Source organism: Giraffa tippelskirchi, chromosome 8 (genome assembly GCF_054371585.1).
Source record: "Giraffa tippelskirchi isolate mGirTip1 chromosome 8, T2T-mGirTip1v1.2.pri, whole genome shotgun sequence".
Classification (NCBI taxonomy): domain Eukaryota; kingdom Metazoa; phylum Chordata; class Mammalia; order Artiodactyla; family Giraffidae; genus Giraffa; species Giraffa tippelskirchi.
The window spans coordinates 139,257,741-139,277,083 of NC_137282.1; the positions used below are offsets into that span (position 1 = coordinate 139,257,741).

Consider the following 19,343-nt stretch of genomic DNA (forward strand, 5'->3'; position numbering starts at 1 on the left):
CTTCTTTTAAAGCAGCTTTTGAATTGGATGTATCCTCTGGCAGGTGACAGGTGTCCTGATATCCTGACTTATTTGACTTATTAAATCGAAAGTTTAGTGCAGAGTAGAGCATGTATATTTATTCCCTGGATACAAGAACAGACACACTGAGCTCATTTCAAAGCCGTTGCTCATCCCTGCTTTTAATACACTTAATATTGTTAGAGTATTTTTTTTCTCTCTCTTTATTTCCCTTTTAAAAAGTTCTAAAACATAGCTATTGCTGAAAAGCTGTGGGCCCCTTTATAGCAATATCAAAATAACAGATTTGAGTCATAGTTAAGTAGAAGCTGAACTCAGAATAAAAGTGGAATCTAGGCTTTTCCCATCTACCAGAAAACTCCAGTCTAGGCTCTGCCTAATTTATATTATATTTATGGGTGAGAGGAAAGAGAAAATTGGGATTGTGATCCTGGATATAAATTTGTGCTTCTTGATAAGAAGACACTAAAATTGATAATTTTGCAAAACTGGGAGTAGATTACAAAAAGACAACTCCCTAGAAACATGTGTATTAAAGAAAAATATTATTGTATACATACATATATATATATATATATATATAAAATCATATCTTCTCCCCACCATTCACCCATTGATGAACATGGATTGTTTCCATATCTTGACCTTTGTAAATAACACTGCTTTCAACATGGGGTGCAAACATCTCTTTGACACAGCATTTTTGTTTCCTTCAGACATATTTCCAGGAGTAGAATTGCTGGATCTCATGGTAGTTCTATTTTTAATCTTTTGAGGAATGTCCATATTGTTTTCCACAGTGGCTGCACCAACTTTACAATTCCTCCAGCAGTGCACAGGGTTCCTTTTCTCTTCATCTTCCCCAGCACTTGTTATCACTTGTCTTTTTGATGATAACCATAGAAAGCCCTTTCTGAAGGCTAAAATACAGAGGTGACTCACCACCTGAAATATGTACTGAAGACCCTACAGCAAGTAATGGGCATCACAGTCCACACCCCAGGCATCACCTCTTCCTGGCTTAGAGCTCACTGCCCTTACACTGTATTAAATCTGGTTAGGAAGTTTGTAGCTCTCTTATTGAAGAGTGTGAGGCCAGTCATTTCCCGCCAATCTTCCCCTTGACTTCATTAGTTTGATAATATCAATGTCAAGATTTTGTTTTTTTCAGAATAAACAGAGCCAGGTAAACATCATCTTTCAGATCCTTGATTTCTGTGTCGTGTTCAATATGTCTCTGAGTCCCAGTTTCTTCACCCCTTTAATGAAGTATGTAGTTCAAGCAGATAAACCCTCAAAAGTTCTTTGTAACAATAAAAATTGTGGGTTTCAAGGCATAATGGCTGTTGGACATAAACACTCACTTAGAGTTCTTTGCCAGAAGTTTCACAAAGTGAAGCTCAGTTGTGTGTGTGTGTGTGTACCAGCCCATACTTGCGTTTAATGGGCATGGGAACATAGGGACTTTTTCCTAGCTAGTCACCCTCTTCAGCGGATGGTGTGGGAAGCCAGACCCTCACTTAAGGAGGAAGATCCTTCCTGGCGTGAATCATTTCTGGTTTTGCCTTCCTTTTTCCAGAGCCACCTTTCACCCCAGGGAAGAGGAACATGGACACCCTCATTGTCTGTACACCACAGAAGTCATTCCCTGGCAGGAGGTAGGTGCCTGTAAGTTCTGTGAACAGTGTAGTACTGGAATGTTGTGGCTTTTTGTCAGTGCTAATTGGCCAGGACGGTGATAATTGCAGATGACTTGCAGCCTGAGGAATGCTGAGAGAGGTGTGATTTCTATATGATGATCGATAATTGAATATTGGTCCTTTCTGTTTCACAGCCTTGTGAACACCAGATCTGGAAGGGCTGAGTCAAGGTCTGTAAGTTGATTTGCTGGTTTCTTTCATCAAAGTGGCCCATGCTGGGCTGGTCTGTGCCTCCACTCAAGCCTCTGGGAGAGGATGCTTCCACAGACACATCTGTTGTAGGCTCACAGACTCTTCTGCTGCTTCAGATCTGTGTGTGATGAAGATCTGTGTGTGATTTCTTTTGTGCAGAAATCATCCAGCCTCGACCACACAGTTCAGCAGTTTTGCTGAAAGGAGAGCAGTCTTGTCTGCACTTGGTGAATCAGGATGACATTAGCAAGCTTGCCTTGTTTCTGCTTTGCAGAAAGAGTGATCACAGCTTCTATCCTTAGCTTGTGCTGTGCCCAGATGGAGAAGTCATATGGTTTCCATGCTTGAGCTGTATTGGGCCTTATCTGGTTGACCACACCTTCTTGTAAGACTCTGAAGAAAGATCGTCTGAGTCCAATCTACAGTCACACAAAACCCTTACACTTTCTGTGTTAGTCACTCACTGCAGATAAGCAAGAAGGTTTTTGATGAAAAGAAAAAAAATTAGTTTGGTTCCTCAGTGCTTTGAGTTATATATTGCCTCCATTTCTTTTATTCAAGTTCTTTATCTTCCATTTGTCTGAGTTTACCAGTGGCTATTTGGCACGTAAACAGTGGGACTAATAACCTTTTCTTGATAGAACCTACTCTGATTTTCACTGCACAGTGGATGAACCAACATTTTTCAGTGTTGATGGCACTGTTAAGCCCTAAACCTGGAGCTGGAGGGAATTCTTGTGTGTTCTTTGAGCTTCCTTTGTCCCCTGCGATTGTGCTATGGCAGCTGCATACTTTGGGGCTCTTCATTTGTATTTATGACTCAGCTTGACTGCTTCTTGAAGAGAGAGCATAGATCATTTTGTTTTGTATTCCTCTTACCTGTCTTTGTGCTTGTTTGAGTGGTGGATGTATGAGTGAATTGATTAATGAATGAATTGATTAATAAGTTTAGACCTAATATGTGATGTTAATGTTGTTTATAAATGATGTTTTTAGGTAGATAGCCTAATAATTTGAAGAAATTTGCTTCATAGACCTTCAGATGCTAAATAAAAGTGCTTGTGATAAGTTTAACTTTCCTGCAGCTCCAGCTTCTCTCCTCCATCTTACCTATGCTACTTTTATTTGCCTCTCTGCCAAGCCTGGAGTTCATGGGTTGCCATTCTTTCATGGCCACCATAAAATCCCTGACCTGTTTAATAGCTGCAACCCAACTGTTTATCTCCTCTTCCTTGAAATTCTCTCCTTCCTCTTCAAAGTTACACCTTTGACCTGCTTCTTCTCACTGCTTCTTTCAGAGGACTCTATTCTTTCACCTCCCCAAATACTGGTTTTTCTAAAGAATAAGTCTCTTTCTTTTCTCTCAATTTCTCTTATCTCTTTTTGGGGAATCATCTATCATCCATCATCTCTAATCACACTTGTGTCTGTTGCCCTGCCATCTTTTTATAGTCCACATTTTTATTTGCTTGTTTCACAGTCCTAGTTAGGTGTCCTAGTTCAGTTCAGTCGCTCAGTTGTGTCCGACTCTTTGAGACCTCGTGGACCGCAGCATGCCAGGCCTCCCTGCCCATCACCAACTCCCAGAGCTTACCCAAACTCATGTCCATTGAGTCAGTGATGCCATCCAACCATCTCATCCTCTGTCTTCCCCTCCTCCTCCTGCCCTCAATCTTTCCTAGCATCAGGGTCTTTTCCAATGAGTCAACTATTCACATCAGGTGGGCAAAGTATTGGAGTTTCAGCTTCAGCATCAGTCCTTCCAATGAACACCCAGGACTGATCTCTTTAGGATGGACTGGTTGGATCTCCTTGCAGTCCAAGGGACTCTCAAGAGTCTTCTGCAACACCACAGTTCAAAAGCATCAATTCTTCGGGGCTCAGCTTTCTTTATAGTCCAACTCTCACATCCATACATGACCACTGGAAAAACCATAGCCTTGACTAGACGGACCTTTCCGAAAACTAAACGTTTCTTCAATTGAACCAACTTTCAGAGACCAGTTCCTTCTCACTTTCTTAGTTCTGCTGAGGGCACTTCTCTCTTGTCCTCTGGTTCAAGTATCATCTTTTATTCTTGCACTCTCACTCTTCTGTTACCAGGAGAAAAGCCCTACAGATTCTGTTCCCTGCCTATGTATGTCCAATTTGTTCTCCCTATCTCATAATGCATTTGCCTCACAGTTTCTTATTTTTCAAGATTCATTTCAAGTAGTGTCCCTAACATAGTACTTCCATGTAATAGATGCTCAGTCAATTGACCAGTGAGTGAATGAGTGACATGACATGATTCTTCTCCTAAAGGAAATTCTGCCATGTTTTGCCAAAAGGTTATAATGCTTTTAAAAATCAAGGACTATGTCTTGGAAACATTTTATTCCTTGTTCAGCCTATGATAATGCCTTGTGATTATGGGAAATTTAAATCATTCTTGATTGAATTTGATGACTTACCTTTTATTTTTTTTCCTAAAATCTGTGAAGCTACCACTCTGCTGAATTAAAATGTAAAGTTGGAGCTCATTTGGACAAAATCCAAGTTTGTACAGATAAGGATAATGAAGACCAGGGAACTGATCTTAAGCCAACTCATAACCTCAATGTTTATTTCATTATTTTTCTTTTTTTGATGTTCATTACGTCAGTCACATCTTTTATCACTTGTTTAATTAGAGAATGGGCCTGGGAATAGGCAGAGAATTTTGTGACTCTCATACCCATAGTTAGAGCTATAAATTGAAAATACTTCCCTATTTGAGGAATTGACTCAATTCCCAATGAGCAGGAACATAGAATTGGAAATAGTACTACCCTAGGAGTTGGGAGACTAGAGTTTTTGTTGTGGTTCTGCTACTATCTAGTCATCTGAGTACAGAAAATAAAGCCATCTCTCTGTGCCTAAAATGAGTGGGTTGGGCTGGTGAATGTTCTCTAAATTTCTTTCTAGGAAAAAAAGAAAACACCTCTGTGGCAGTCTACTGTGAAGTTGGTCCTATATATCTCTTAAACAGAAATAAAAGCATGCCTGTGTTTCAAAGATTTAAATTACTTGAATTTTTAAAAATTAGTAATTTGCAGATGATATGTAAATTTTATAGAAAAAAATTCATGGAACTCTAAATAAGCCCAAAAAGCAGAGTTCTGAGAACAGCAGATATATCTTTGGGAACTGTAAGACCCCAAAATGTCATGTTATCAACTCTAGTGCAGAAGTCCTTCTGGGAAACTAACCAACAGGTTTGGTGAGATTCAGCAGTTTTCAGCAGTTGACAAATATTTGTCTTTTATTTCATGTGAACATTTCTAGTAAGAGCATCTCCTCTGTTTGGAACAGGGTAGGTACCCAATAAATATGTGTGGAATGAATGAATCTTAAAACTCTTCTTTGTGTTCCAAGTTCCTTTTCCATGACTTCATGATTAAGCATCTGGCATATAATAGGCACAACTGTAAATGCCTGTTGAATGAGTGCGCCCTTCACCACGGTCAAAGTAGTAAGATCAGGGACTTTAGAATTGGCCTTAACTTGGGTTTAAAGTTGTGAACTTGCAAAGGGCGTATTCTTTCATCTAAGACTCAATTTCATCATACGTAGAATGGGAGAAATATTACAAAATTAATTTCCTACTTCAAAGGACTATATGTAGTGAGAACTATATGAGTACAAATAAAAACAGTTAAATATAGTGTATGACCCAGAAATGAAGTTCAATGCATTTTAGTTCTTTTTCACTTCACTTTCATTTGTAGTCGCCTCTTCTCTATTATTACATCCATGCAAAACAAAACAAGATGAAGTAATAATAATAACATGAAAGCCCATGGTAGATTTAGAAAACTGTGTGCATATGCACGATTCACCCTGTGTGTTCCATTGGCCAGATAAGATCTGGTTATGTTATACATGATTATATATACGTGACATCTTAGACTTTTAAGCCCTTAGAAATTAAAAGCATATTTTTATTTTGTGAGACTTTTGTAATCTACATACATGTTCTTGAAGGTGATTCATTAGAATTGGATAATAATGATGTAAGTTATTTTAATAGTGTTAAATATGATGACATCACTGAGATCCTTCCAGGGGAAATGGTGTTTGTTTTCTAAGAGCTGTTCATTGATCAAATTATTTTCATAACATTCATAGTAGAGGATGAGGGTGAGAATGAAGCTGGTGTTAATAGGGAGGAAATGAAATGGTCTAAGTATTTACAAATGAGACTTCTCTAGATAAGTTCAGTTCAGTTCAGTTGCTCAGTCGTGTCTGACTCTTTGTGACCCCATGGACTGCAGCACGCCAGGCTTCCCTGTCCATCACCAACTCCCGGAGCTTACTCAAATTCATGTCCATCGGATCAGTGATGCCATCCAACCATCTCATCCTCTGTTGTCCCCTTCTCCTCCCACCTTCAATCTTTCCCAGCATCAGGGTCTTTTCTGGTGAGTCAGTTCCTCACATAAGGTGGCCAAAGTATTGGAGTTTCAGCTTCAGCATTAGTCTTTCCAATGAATATTCAGGACTGATTCCCTAGATAAGTAAATGTTACTAAATAACATTTATTTCCTAGATAAGCAAATGTAGCAAAAAAAATAAAATAAGAAATCATCGAAGCTGATGATTCCCACCTGTCCTCTCATTCTTGGTGTACATGGAGCAGAATGCCTTGGGTGGTAGAATGCGCAGAGCTGGTTTTTGTAGACTATACTTGTCCCACAGGAAATTTCACCACCTCCACTGATTATGAGCCCTTGGCAGTCATTACTGGTGGGAATATGATGGGAAAGAACAATGCTTGAAAATATCTAGGTCTGTTGTTTCATGGCTTGAGAATATACACATGATGAGTTTTCCATCAGACTTTCCATCAGTTTGGTCTGTGTCACAAATTCAGATACAACATCATCTCTCTTCCCTCTTGTGTCTTCTTTTACTGACTTGCTCATCAATCTCATGCCTTAGGTTATTATGCTAGTCCCAGCTGCGAGTTGTAATGGTGCTAATTCTTGGGAATTTGAATTGGAGATGAAGGAAGGGAGACGGGGGTATAGACAACTATCCATTTTGAACAAAAAGATTGTGATTTCCCATGAAGTAGTTGTCTACTACCCTGTAATGCAATTTGTGAAACAGGCAGAATTGGACAGGGCTCCAGAGCAGGATGCAAACGGCTGAAGCTTGTTTGAGAAGTTCTAGTCAATGTCGACACTCTGTACTCTTATTTTAGGCAGGAATCTTTGCCTTTGGACTAAAGGGACGGTACTTTGAGGAAAAAGCAGAAAGGTTAGAATAGATTTCATTGAATCCCTGAGTTGAAGAATTCTTTAGTTGAGGTTCCCCTGAGTTGGGCATTGGAGGCAGGTCTGTTTTCACTGGTTTTTACTGATTTGCTGCAAAATCAGAAGAATATAGGCAACATTTCAGTTTTCTTTGAGGCTAAAATATTTTAATTCAAATTACTGTCCTTTATTTTGAAATTATAGATTTTTCTGCCTTTTCATTAGGAAAGAATTATTTCTCTTATGAAGTAGTGATAAAATGAATGTGAGCCTTTTAAAATGTTACTAATATTATGAATTGGCAAAATACTATTTCAATCCCCTTTCTCATTTAAAAAAAAAATACGATCTGTGAAAGAAACTAGGAAAACTTTGCACTGTCATCTATTTTAAAATGTAGCTGTACAACCCTTCCTTTTCCCTTGCAAATAATCTCTTATGTGGAAGTTTGAAGGCAAAATGAAATTCTCTGAATAATGTGGAGGTGGGAGGTGGCCGCTCACCTTTCCCTCAGCTTCTAAGATAACCCTTCCACAGAATTCTTGGATTCCCTGAAACATAGTTTTATTTACTTATGTATTTCTTTCAACTTTATTGAGGTATAATTGATATTTCAAGAGGTATAATTGATATTTCAAATTGTAAGATATTTAAAGTGTGCATTGTGGTGATTCAATATACATATACATTGTAAAAGGATTCCCCACTTCTTGCTGATTTACACATCCACCTCCCCCTTATTTATCCTTTAAAACAAAAATAAGAACATTTAAGTTCTACCCTCAGCTCATTTCAATTACAATGCAATGTTGTCAACTATAGTTATCATGGCTTACATTATATTTTCAGATCTTCTCCATTTTCTAGCAGAATGTTTGTACCCCTTAGTTTTAGAAGCAGTCTGGACCAGTGTTCCTCAGCCTTGGCACTGTTCAACATTTTAGGTTGGAAAGTTCCTTGTGGAGGCTGTCCTGTGCAATGTAGGTTGTTTAGCAGCATCCCGTGGCTCTAGTCACCAAATGCCGATAGCATCCACCTCCTCCAGCATTTTGGATGAAAACCAACAATGTCTCCAGACATTGTTAAATGTCCCCTGGGGGTCATGATCTCCTCTGGTTAAGAACCAAGGGTTTAGACAACAGAGTGACCCACCCAGTGGAGATGTGAAAAGAAGTATTAAGTGATGGTTTTTGTTTGTTTTTTGTTCTTTTAAATCTGAAACCCTACTGCCTTTCCTATGTTCTAATTATGCTTTGCCCTCCATGCATCGTAAAAATGGAGGTCATAGCTGAGATGCAAAAGGAAACAAAGTGAGATAATGCTGAGCTTCTGATCTCTGCAGGACTGGATCTTAGATTAAGCGATAGTTGTGGAAGAATACTTAGCTATCCTGTTTTATCTGGCACAGGGAGTGAATATAAAAACCTCTGGGCTGGAATGGACGGGCTAGAAATTTTGGAAAGGAAATAAGAGTATTAGGTGAAGTGTGAAAATTCTGTATGTATGGTGAGGGGGAAGGATACTTTTTCATTTTTTTTAATTTGAAGATCTGAGATTAAATGTACTGTGCCTCTCCCAGCAGGTGAGGCCAAAAAAAGCAGAGGACTATCCTATGCCACCATGGGCTTGATGCCAGAGAGTCGAAATGGCAGTGTGGTCGGTCTAGGTGTGAGGAGATCAAAGAACAACTGCTAAGCTTCCTGAAGCCGCCGAGGGGGATGGGAGCGTATGCAGGGTTTCTTGTGCCTCATTCCCTGCTCCTTGCCAAGTGTAAAGGAAGATTAGTTAAGAAAAGTATCCATGGGCACACGGGGCTTTTTCCCACAGTAGAGGATGTAGACAACCCTCTCGGGACTGGTTAAGCCCCCAGCTATGTCTCAAATAGTGAGGGCAGAGATAAGATGATTCCATCACAGGCGAGATACTGATCAAGATTGAGAAGTAGGTCCACCCACCTCTCTGCACCAATGCCTCAGCTCCTTAGTGTCACCTAAGGAGAGGGGTGATCGGTCAGTCTTGAATTTCATTGAATTTAAATGTGAAATGTCTAAGGCAAATCATGATCATAAAAGCAGCTGGATTTACCTCAGAGTGATTAGATTACATTTTATGCACTGTGCTGGATGGAACCTGAGATGGAAATCTCTTCCTCTTCACCCTCACTTCTCATGTTCTGTGTAATATTGCCAGTAGAATGATCCTGTAAGTGAAACATCTTCATTCAAGTGAACAGATTGGTACTGAAAAAAATGTGTCTTCACAAAAGGGCTAAAAGTACCAATGAGATCATTTAGTGGCTAGGAAAGCACCAAATGAAAGAGAAATAAAAACCACTCTGAGATGTAGAGGTACTGAGTTGAAATGCTTCATAAAATAAGATGGATGAATGGATAAATTGGTGGATGTATGAATACAGAAAAACATTATTTATAGATTCTAAGTGCTGTATGTACAAACATTCACTGCAGAGTTCATTCAACTTTTCTGCATGCTTGAAAATAGTCATTATAACATGTCAACAAAACAGTAAGGATTAAGTAACTGTATGTGTTAATGTCTTGACTAGTATTTGGATTAGGTTTATTATATAATAATAGAAAGTTTAGAGATGGTTTTAACTCTTTAACTATTACTGGTGTTTATGTGGAGCTGTGTGTCTGTGTATACACAGCTGCTGCTCTGAACTCTTTAGGGTCTATATTAGGATTAGCTGGCATTATCCCCACTTGCTCTTGCTTCTCATATTTCACAACTCCTCCTGGAATTTTCTAATAATTGTACAGTAGTGTAGTGTGGTTCATCATCTTGACTTGACACTTTTTTTTAGGGGGGGAGGGGTAAATAAAAATACTTCTCACTACTACCGAGGCCTTTGAAACATAAATTAGAATTCCTTGTCCTAATTTGCCGTTGACAAGTCTTGGAGGCACAGGTAAAACAAAATTCTTGAACCAGCAAACTTGCTTCCACAAGTACAAAGGAATTTCAATAGTAGCCTCAGGAAGAAAATGGATGAAACTGTCAGTCACATAAAAGAATTTAAGGGGGGAAAAGAACTGATGCTTCATCAAATGGGAGAATTCAAATGTTTCAGCATGTCACTGACCCCAGTACCAAATCTTACATTCTTTCAATCCCTAAAGATAAAGAAGATGGTTAGATGCCTCCATTAAGATCTGCTGGCAAATGCTCACACCTTACATGGGGCATTACCCTACGTAAAAATATCAAGTCTTGATTTCTAGCGTGTAATCATTTTGAATATTTGTGATATTTCTTTTAAAATTAAAATATTAATGTAATAGAATACATTTAACTATTCAGCTTGCTGAATTTTGACAGTGTAGCTGCTATTCAAAAAATGTTATGATATTCTCAAATTGAGTCAGAGCTTTTTCAGGTATCTCACTGCTGATTAGTAGTGGTATGAAATCAATAGTGGGTATTACTCTTAAGTAATAATTTTCAATAGTTCATGATCATCTTGAAGTACTGTGTGATAATGAACTTTCTTAATATTCAGTGTGATACATATCCTGGAGAGGAAGAAATCTAACTAGTTAACTTTAAATAAATATTTGGTTTTTATAGGTTTTAAAAATCCTAATGACCAAAGCTGGGAGTCTTAACTGATGTAATTAATTTCACTGAAGTTAAACTTTATTATGGCTGGGGAAAAATGAATTAGAAAGAAAATAGTAAATTTGTGTTTGATTGTTTTTACAGCTACCACATCCAAGCGTACTGTGTTCCTTCGAAATAAGCTCTCATGACCACTAGTAGCCATTGGAAATGGAACCCCATCCTCCCAGCACTAGGAATTCACCTCCAGGTTTATTACAGGGCCAGACACACCCCTGGTCTGTCTTGGTGTGCAATGTGGAAATCCTATACTGTGGCCCAAAGGCTCTTCACTCCCATAGGATCATTATATATGCATCTACTCTGTGCAAGATAGTAGATAGGCCCCTATAGCCCTTATATCTATGTATCCTCATTAACTATTCCCATTTTCAGGATGAGGCATCTGAGGTTCAGAAAAGTTAAAAAGCTTCCCAAGGTTATCCAGCTGCTAAGTGATAAAACTCTTAAGTAGTATTTATTGAAGCCTATAGTCCAGGAAATCAAAATAAAATTAAATTGATTTGGTAAAAAAAAAAGCTATATTAAAACGTAGTTTCCCTTTAGGTATTCAAAGCACAGAGTTAATAAACATTTAGCACCATAATACTTAGTTACTGCCACTCCAGTATTCTTGCCTGGAGAATTCCATAGACAGAGGAGCCTGGTGGGCTACAGTCCATGTGGTCACAAAGAGTCGGACAAGACTGAACGACTAACACTTTCACTTTCAATAGTAATGGTTTCTACACTCTGCTCCTGTTTAGAGAAGAGAAGGGGAGAGCCCATGTTTTCAGTCAAAACTGCTTTACTTTTATCTGTTTAGTTTGTTTATACTAAGGCTGCTATAACAAAATGCTATAATCTAGGTGGCTTTATAGCAACAAATATATATTTCTCATGGTTCCAGAGACTGTGAAGTCCAAGATCATGGTGCTAGTAGATTTAGTGCCTGGTAAGGCCTGTCATTTTGCTGTAACCTTGTATGATGTAAGCAGCAAGCTAGCTCTCTGGGGTTCTTATAAGGATACTAATCCCATTCCCGAGAGCTCCACCCTCATGACCTAAGCACCTCTCAAATTCTCTACTGCTAATCCTATTGTTTGGGCATTGGGTTTCAACAAACCAATTTTGGAGAAACACAAATATTCAGTCCTTAGCACTCATTTCATTTGAACATGAGTTTCCATGGGAAAGAAAGACATCTGAAGACCACTGATCTGGTCTAACTCTCCCATCATACAAGTAAGGAAACTGAGATCTACAGAGTGACTTGTTTAAGGTTATATAATACCAAAGTAAGTAGTGAAGCCTATGCTTTCCGTTCTATTCAGTTCAACAAGTATATATAGGGTTTCTGCTAGGCACGTGGCCCTGAGCTAATGAACAAGTTATTATACATAATCTTGTTTCTCTAGCAGCTCACAGTCTGTAGGGGAACTCAGCTTTTCTGAAAACAAGAAGATTAATGTTTTGCCCTATCATTTTGCTGCTTATTTTATTCTACTAGTTCATACACACTGTCTCTAACTGACGAATCCTTAAAAGAGAGGACCACACAACATTAATGTCACACTAAAATGAATAGCTTTGCTTGAAACTCACTTATTAGACCTGCTTCCCTGATCCTAAGAGGGTCGTTGTTGTTGTTTAGTCGCTAAGTCATGTCTGTTTTGTGACTCCATGGACTGTAGCCCACCAGGCTCCTCCATCCATGGGATTTCCCAGGCAAGAATATTGGAGTGGGTTGCCATTTCCTTCTCCAGGGGAGCTTCCTGACCCAAGGGTCGAACCCATGTCTCCTGCATTGGCAGGCAGATTCTTTATCACTGGAGTGGCTACAGAGAGTGCTTTGAGAAGGGAGATTAAGGACAGGAGAAGGGAACTGTCTGAAAGATAAAGAAACAATTGCTGAGGTGTCCTGGGTGGGTGGTAGGCATAAGAATGCAGGAGACAAACTTTGACTATATTATGTTTTAACCCAACCCCCTTTTAGGCTTTAGAGTTTTGTGCATGACTCTGCAGGGTCTTGGAAAGTCAGATAACCCATATAAAAGCATAACTATTGACTTTGGTTATAACTCATAGCAAGGTAATAATAACTTTAATAATCCTTAACATCAGTTTTTTCATCTCTAAAATAATGATCATGATAGTACCTACTTTCTGGGATTTAATCGAGATAATGCATAGAAAGTACTGGGGACAGTGCTCAATAAAAGTGCCTCATAATAGTCCTGACTATAGAATGGTACCCAGACTAGCTGAAGGTAACTGGCTATATTTTGAGGGTGAATCACAGTGACCTTGCCTGGTCATATGGCCAAGGCATTGGTTTCCTGTGCTTATCCTAAAATCAGAGTTCTGGGAAGGTACCTCGAGAGATTTTTCTCTGCAAGGCATGTTGAATTATTCTGATTTTTCACTTGCTTTCAGAAGAGGCTAATTCCTGGAGAGATAACCCAGATGCAGATTATAAACTTGCATGATGGACCTGCTCATGTGGGGAAAACCCATGGCTTCCTGGCAGTGAACTTGGTTGCACCAACCAAGAAAAGAAAGACCCTTGAGCAGGATCGGAGCACAGTTGCTTCCCTCAATGTTATCACTCCATGAACCAATGCTAGACCTCTGCACAGGTGGAGGTTCGTGTTTGAGGGCCATTGAGCACTACCCATTTCCCTAATGCATCATAATTAAACACCTGTGCTAAATAACTTCTCACTGATACACTATGGAAATTTGCTGAGTGCTCAACAGTCCCTGACATTTTCTATCTCTTACTTGGGGGGGTGGTCTCAAGGTTATGCTTTGGTTCTCTGTCTTAAAAAAAAAAGAAGAAGAAGGGCAGCTTCCTTCCACTCTGTGGAAAACTCTTATTGAGGTGTGGGTTTCAGGGCTTTTCAAGGACACTTAGGTGAGAAAACATTTTGTGAATTTAGGAGCCATTTTGTGCTGCCTCAAAAGCAGCAGTAATTAAAATACATTGTCCAACAGTAAGATACACAAGAGCTCAGCATATTTTTAAAGACATCACTGATGCACTGAAGAGAATGTGTGGAAATGCAGTGCCTTTTTAATGAAGTTGTGCTAAAATCAGGAATATGTAGAAAGCAGATGAACCAGAGTTGTCCTGTGTCATAAGGCTCCACAAAAATTGACCCTTTTAGGTTATCTCGTTCATAGTTGCAATACACATTCTATACCCCATATTTTTCTTTCACCTTTAACAGCAGATAGCAAACAGGTTTGGCCCCAGGCTACAACTGTGGCTCGAGTGAAGTCTGTCTTCAACTTGTATTATTTCTCTTTCTTGGTGGCTGCCTCACATTTTTGGGTGTTGTGTTTCTCCTTTTTGAGTTATTCCCTTTGTCAAAACAAGAGACACTAAGACCTACTGGATACTGTTTGTTGAGTATTTATGTCTTCGTCATTGTCTATCTTACCTGTGCTATTCATGTACGTTCAATAAGATACATTTTTAACACTCATGTTATATATACATGAAGGAATTAATACTGAGATAGGTTAAGGCATGTCTTAGCATGTCTTTTAGCACTCATGTGTTACATTTGGGAACTGAACCTACAATCCGTGGGACAGCAAAATCTGTAAAGCTTTCACTCACAAGGAGATAATGAATCCATGATTTGTTCTTGGTAATTATTTCAGCAATGAATATTTCAACAATGTATTTTCTTTTTTAAGAATTTTAATTTTAAGCTTTTAATTTCTTATACTGGATGTTAAGGGAAATCTTGTACATTATCAAGAAGGTGAGGAGAAATTGGGAAATCCCTTCAGTCATATGATGTGTGAAATCCCTTCCATTATATCAGATTTTCTTGATTTTGTCACTTTAAGTGATTGATTGGCGGAGACATCTGTACCTCAATTCTTTCCCTCTTTGTCCTTTTTCTCTTTGTCTTTCAAGAGAAATCTATAGCCCTGCATTGACTCCTAGTCTGTAGAGTGAGCAAGAATCTCTGAGGAAACATCATCGCCTGTGGCTTTGGTGACCCAGTGCTACAATTTTACATTTCCAGAATCAAGTGAGTCCTCAGTTCTCAATGATTCTTTGCTATGTCCCAACTCTTCCATTCATAGCAATAGCTATTCCACGTTTTTATTACGTTCTGCAGGATTTAACTGCCTCCCAGAGGATGACGTCACCTTCCATTCATAGGGGAAAAAAAAAAAAAATCAAAGCTCCCAGGTGAGAATTTCATGTGCTTTATGGGAATCCAATGGATATTAAAAACCACATCTATTGATTTTCTCTTTCCCTCTTTTTAGGAAATGATGTGTCTGTGCTTTTACTCAAAAACAATCATTTCACCTTTGTCCTGGATCCTCTTGACTCCTTTACCTTGCTTCATCATTTATCTCTTTTGTCTTCTGCAACTTTTATATTTTCGTTTCCACTGATTACTTCCTCTTCTGTATCTTACAAGCATATTCTAATTTCTCCTGCCTTAAAAAATAATAATTTTGAGAAAAACATATTTCTCTTGCTCTTATATCTCTCTATATTGTTCTTTCTTCTTAGGTTAGTATTGTCATGAATTTTACTTCTGGGTTGGCATTTTAAAACTCTAAGACATTATTATTGTTCCATTTAGTATTTATTTAGAATTACCCCCATATATTTCTCCATCTTTGCTATTTATTTGTTATCACAGCTTCTTAAGCTTACTTCTGTTATTTTCTTCTGCTATATTCTTCTATCCTTTAGAATTTCCTTTACCATGGGTTGCAGTTGATGGTCTGTCATTTTGGAGGGGGCAGAGGTATCTGAAAATATCATCTTTAAGTCTTTCTCATTCTTAAAAAATATTTTTGGTAGGTGTAGGATTCAAGGTTGACAGTTATTTCTTTAAGCACACTAAGTCTGTCCTTTCACTGACTTCTATAACCATTTACCATTTAAAGACAGTGGACAGCCTGTCATCCCTTTAAAAGCAATCTGTGGGATTTTTCGTTCTTTTTTTTGGTTGTTGTTAATTACTTTAATACTTAGTCTTTGAATTTTTTGTGTTTTGCAGTTTTAAAGTGTGTGTAGGTGTAGGTTTATTTTATTTTATGCAGATAACCCGTGCTTCCTGAATCCACAGACTGGCCTCTATTTTCTGTCTGGAACTCTCTCCATTGTCTCCTCAGATACTGCCTCTGCCACATGATGTTTCTCATATCCTTCTGTGTTGCCAATTACATGTATGTCAGACAGCTTTATTCCATGTCTAACTTCTTTTCCAATTCGCCCTCTCTCCCACATTTCATAAATTAATTTTGCCTTATCTTCCAGTTGCCTCATTCTTTCTTCAGTTATGTCTAAAGCCATTTTTGAATTTTAAATTTTAGTTATTTTATTTTTTATTTTCATTTTTTTATATCTGATATATTTTTTAAAATAGCTATTGATAAGCCTCTTTTATTTCTTCTTCATCCTTTAAAAAATTTTTATTTGTTTGCTTTTTATTCTTTTAAATTGGAGTATAGTTGCTTTACAGGGTCATCCTTTTGTTTTATGACTAAAATACATGATTTCTTTTTGTTATAAGATTTTTGTTGTTTCTTTGGAGGAGGAGACCAAGGTGACCTTAATAACTGAACTCACAATATTCTAGAAACTTCAATCTTTTGATTGGTATTTTATATACATATCTTAGGGCTTCCCTGGTGGCTCAGATGGAAAAGAATCTGCCCTGCAATGCAGGAGATCCAGGTTTGACCCCTGGGTCAGGAAAATTCCCTGGAGAAGGGAATGACTACTCACTCCAGTATTCTTGCCTGGAAAATTCCATGGATGGAGCAGCCTGGTGGGCTATATAGTCCATGGTGTCACAAAGAGTCAGACATGACTGAGCATATCTTGTATGTATTTTATTAACAAGCTTACATTTATTTTTAAACAGATTCCAAAAGCTTTTTTCTCCAATTTTTGTAGTAAAATTTTTAGTTGGACTTCCTTATTTTAAAATCCTAAGCCTTAAACCTATGCATCTATTCTGTTTTCCTACCATAACTAGTCTTGGTACCAGCAAATAAGAAAGGCATCATAATACATAACAGGACCTTTCAAGATTTGCCTTATTTCACTGTCATGGATGGGAATTTGATATCAAAGCAAATGAAACAAAACTAATAGATAAGCATAGGAGAACCTGGCCAAATAATCTGTTTAGTATCAGCCCATGGGATGACAAATTAGAGAGACTCAAGGGTCCTTGGACAGAGAGTGTGTAATGACTTCTTCCTAAACTCCTTTCCCTATGCCTTGTCTGGACAATGTTCTCCCGGTGGGTGTTCATGGATTCTGTTAGAGAAATCCATCATATCTTTCTGTGGGTTTTACTGCTGCAAGATGACATTTATAAATTGTTTGACCAAATCATAATGGAAGCATTTGGAAGCACATTTAGGGGTGTAAGAATCTCCCTCCCCCTGTAGCTCCAATAGTAAGGATACGGGCTCTCAGGTCAGAATGCTTGGGTTTACCTTTGGGAGAGTCATGCATCAGCTCGGTAACTCAGTTTCCTCATTTATAAAAGAGGAGTAATAAGAGTATCTATCTCAGAGTTGCAAACATCACATGAGTTTATACATGGAATGTGCTTTGAACTAAACCCGACAATGTTTTATGAGTGTTAAAGGGAATGGAGCTTTTCAATGCAGAGTGGAGGCTGAGTGAAAACACAGATACTTCTGAGACAGGAAGCTCACTGATGTTCTCCTGAGCTGACCAGATTTAGGGAGTGAGGTGCAGTGGGGAGGGGTGGGGGGCATTGGATGCCTAAAGGGTGAAAATGAGAAAGGAGTTTAGGACCAAGGTACAGAGGTGCTGTTCTTAGCCTAATTCACATTTAGCCCAGGGCTATTGCTTTTTGTTCCCCTCACTGCTCTGTTCCTTCAATTACATAGGCTTCCTTCTCTTTCCTAGAAGCCAATGAGTATACAGACTGACTTTTCTTTTAACCAAGGAATATATTAGGTAAGGCTGAACAAGAATTGTTATTGTGCCACAAGGGGGAAAAAAAAACTGATTCAATTTGATTCTCAAGTGTATTCCTACACTGAATAATAATGACATTATCATTTAATTATTTAGACATTAGCTTCATTCGCATGTGTAGTTTGGGACCGTTTAGAAAAAAACCTAGAAAGAACAATATTCTGTTTTTATTGTAGAACCCCACTGTTAAATATCTCACAGGCTAATGTTTAATCGCATTCTTAGGCTTGCACAGTTCTTGATAATAATTAACCTGAAATAACTACTTCCATACGTGAGTTGGGGACACATTTGCTTTTGTTGTTCCAATTTCCTTTCTCAGGAAGTTAAATGGTTAAAACTTGCAAATCTAAATTGTCCGTGAATAGCCGTAAGAGGAAAAAGCCCATGAAATATGGAGATTGGGAGGTTTGTATGTATTTGCTCATACAAACCCAAGCATTTATTAAGTGCTTAAAGACTATATTGAAATGACTTTCTTTTCAACATAAAATGACTAGAACACTAGCAACTTTGAAAGCTTTAAACTTCACTATGGAGAGTTTTTCTCTTGTTTCTGGTGACTAACATCAAGAAAATCTAATTATCAAGCCTTTGATAACTGCAAAACACAAAAAAGGTAAAGTATTAAATTATCATTAAAGATAACTTTGGTGAGTCACGTTGCAGGTCTACGACACAAGGGTTTTATATATATATATATATATATATATATATTTCTTAATTTCTCTCTATTCTCTTTCATTTCCTCTATCATACTTTAAACACACAGCCTATTCATTTATCCAAGAGGTGATATAATAGTTTTCCAGTTAACTGTAACAAAAATCAATAATAATACATTTTGGAATTTTTAAAAATTGATGAATCACCATGTACATATATACAGTGATCCATCTTTTTGATCCCTTCCCTGTTAAGCATAAATAAACATATCAGTTTATTACCATAAAAAGTCTTCTTGTCGGCAGCATTGACTTTCTTACCTTATTGTCAGTTGGCCGAATAATTTGCTGGGCTATTGGAATGTGAGAAGCGCCAGAACGCCAGACCCAGGTGGAAGTTTCAAGAGGGATCTCATGTTTCTGCTATTTCTGGGGCTTTTCCTGGTGCCACAAGAAGGCATATCTCAAATAAGAGCCACTTCTTCAACCAGAAAAGGTATGAAGTAGAGCCAGTCTAACTCATAAGAAAAACCAGAAATAAGTGTTTTTGTTCTGAACCACTGAGGTTTGAAGTTGTTTCTTACTATAGCAAAGTTGACTAATACTTATGTTAAAATAACGTCTAATATTTGTAATGAACCAGAACCCTAACTGAAGCTACATGTGTAACATTATATACATGGCAGTGCCTCTCAGTGAGCCATATGTTTCTGTAATTTAATTACTAATCTTTGAAAGCAGACCATTAAAAATGAAGTCAGTCTCACTAATGGCTAGATAAAAATGGGAATCCATGGTCTTAGGGTAGGCCAAGGCTGCCAGTTTTACCAGCTTACTATCTAAACCAAAATTG

General features: G+C 38.0%; 1 long non-coding RNA gene across 1 annotated transcript in view; it reads left to right on the plus strand.

Annotated features, from left to right (window-relative positions):
* The window catches only part of LOC145518736 (uncharacterized), a 208,489-nt gene that overhangs the window by 174,951 nt on the left and 14,195 nt on the right, over nt 1–19,343 (plus strand). Inside the window, exons 4-5 of the long non-coding RNA XR_014063237.1 lie at nt 1,601–1,679; nt 18,823–18,986. This is a non-coding gene — a long non-coding RNA (uncharacterized LOC145518736). The remainder of the gene's footprint in view (nt 1–1,600; nt 1,680–18,822; nt 18,987–19,343) is intronic.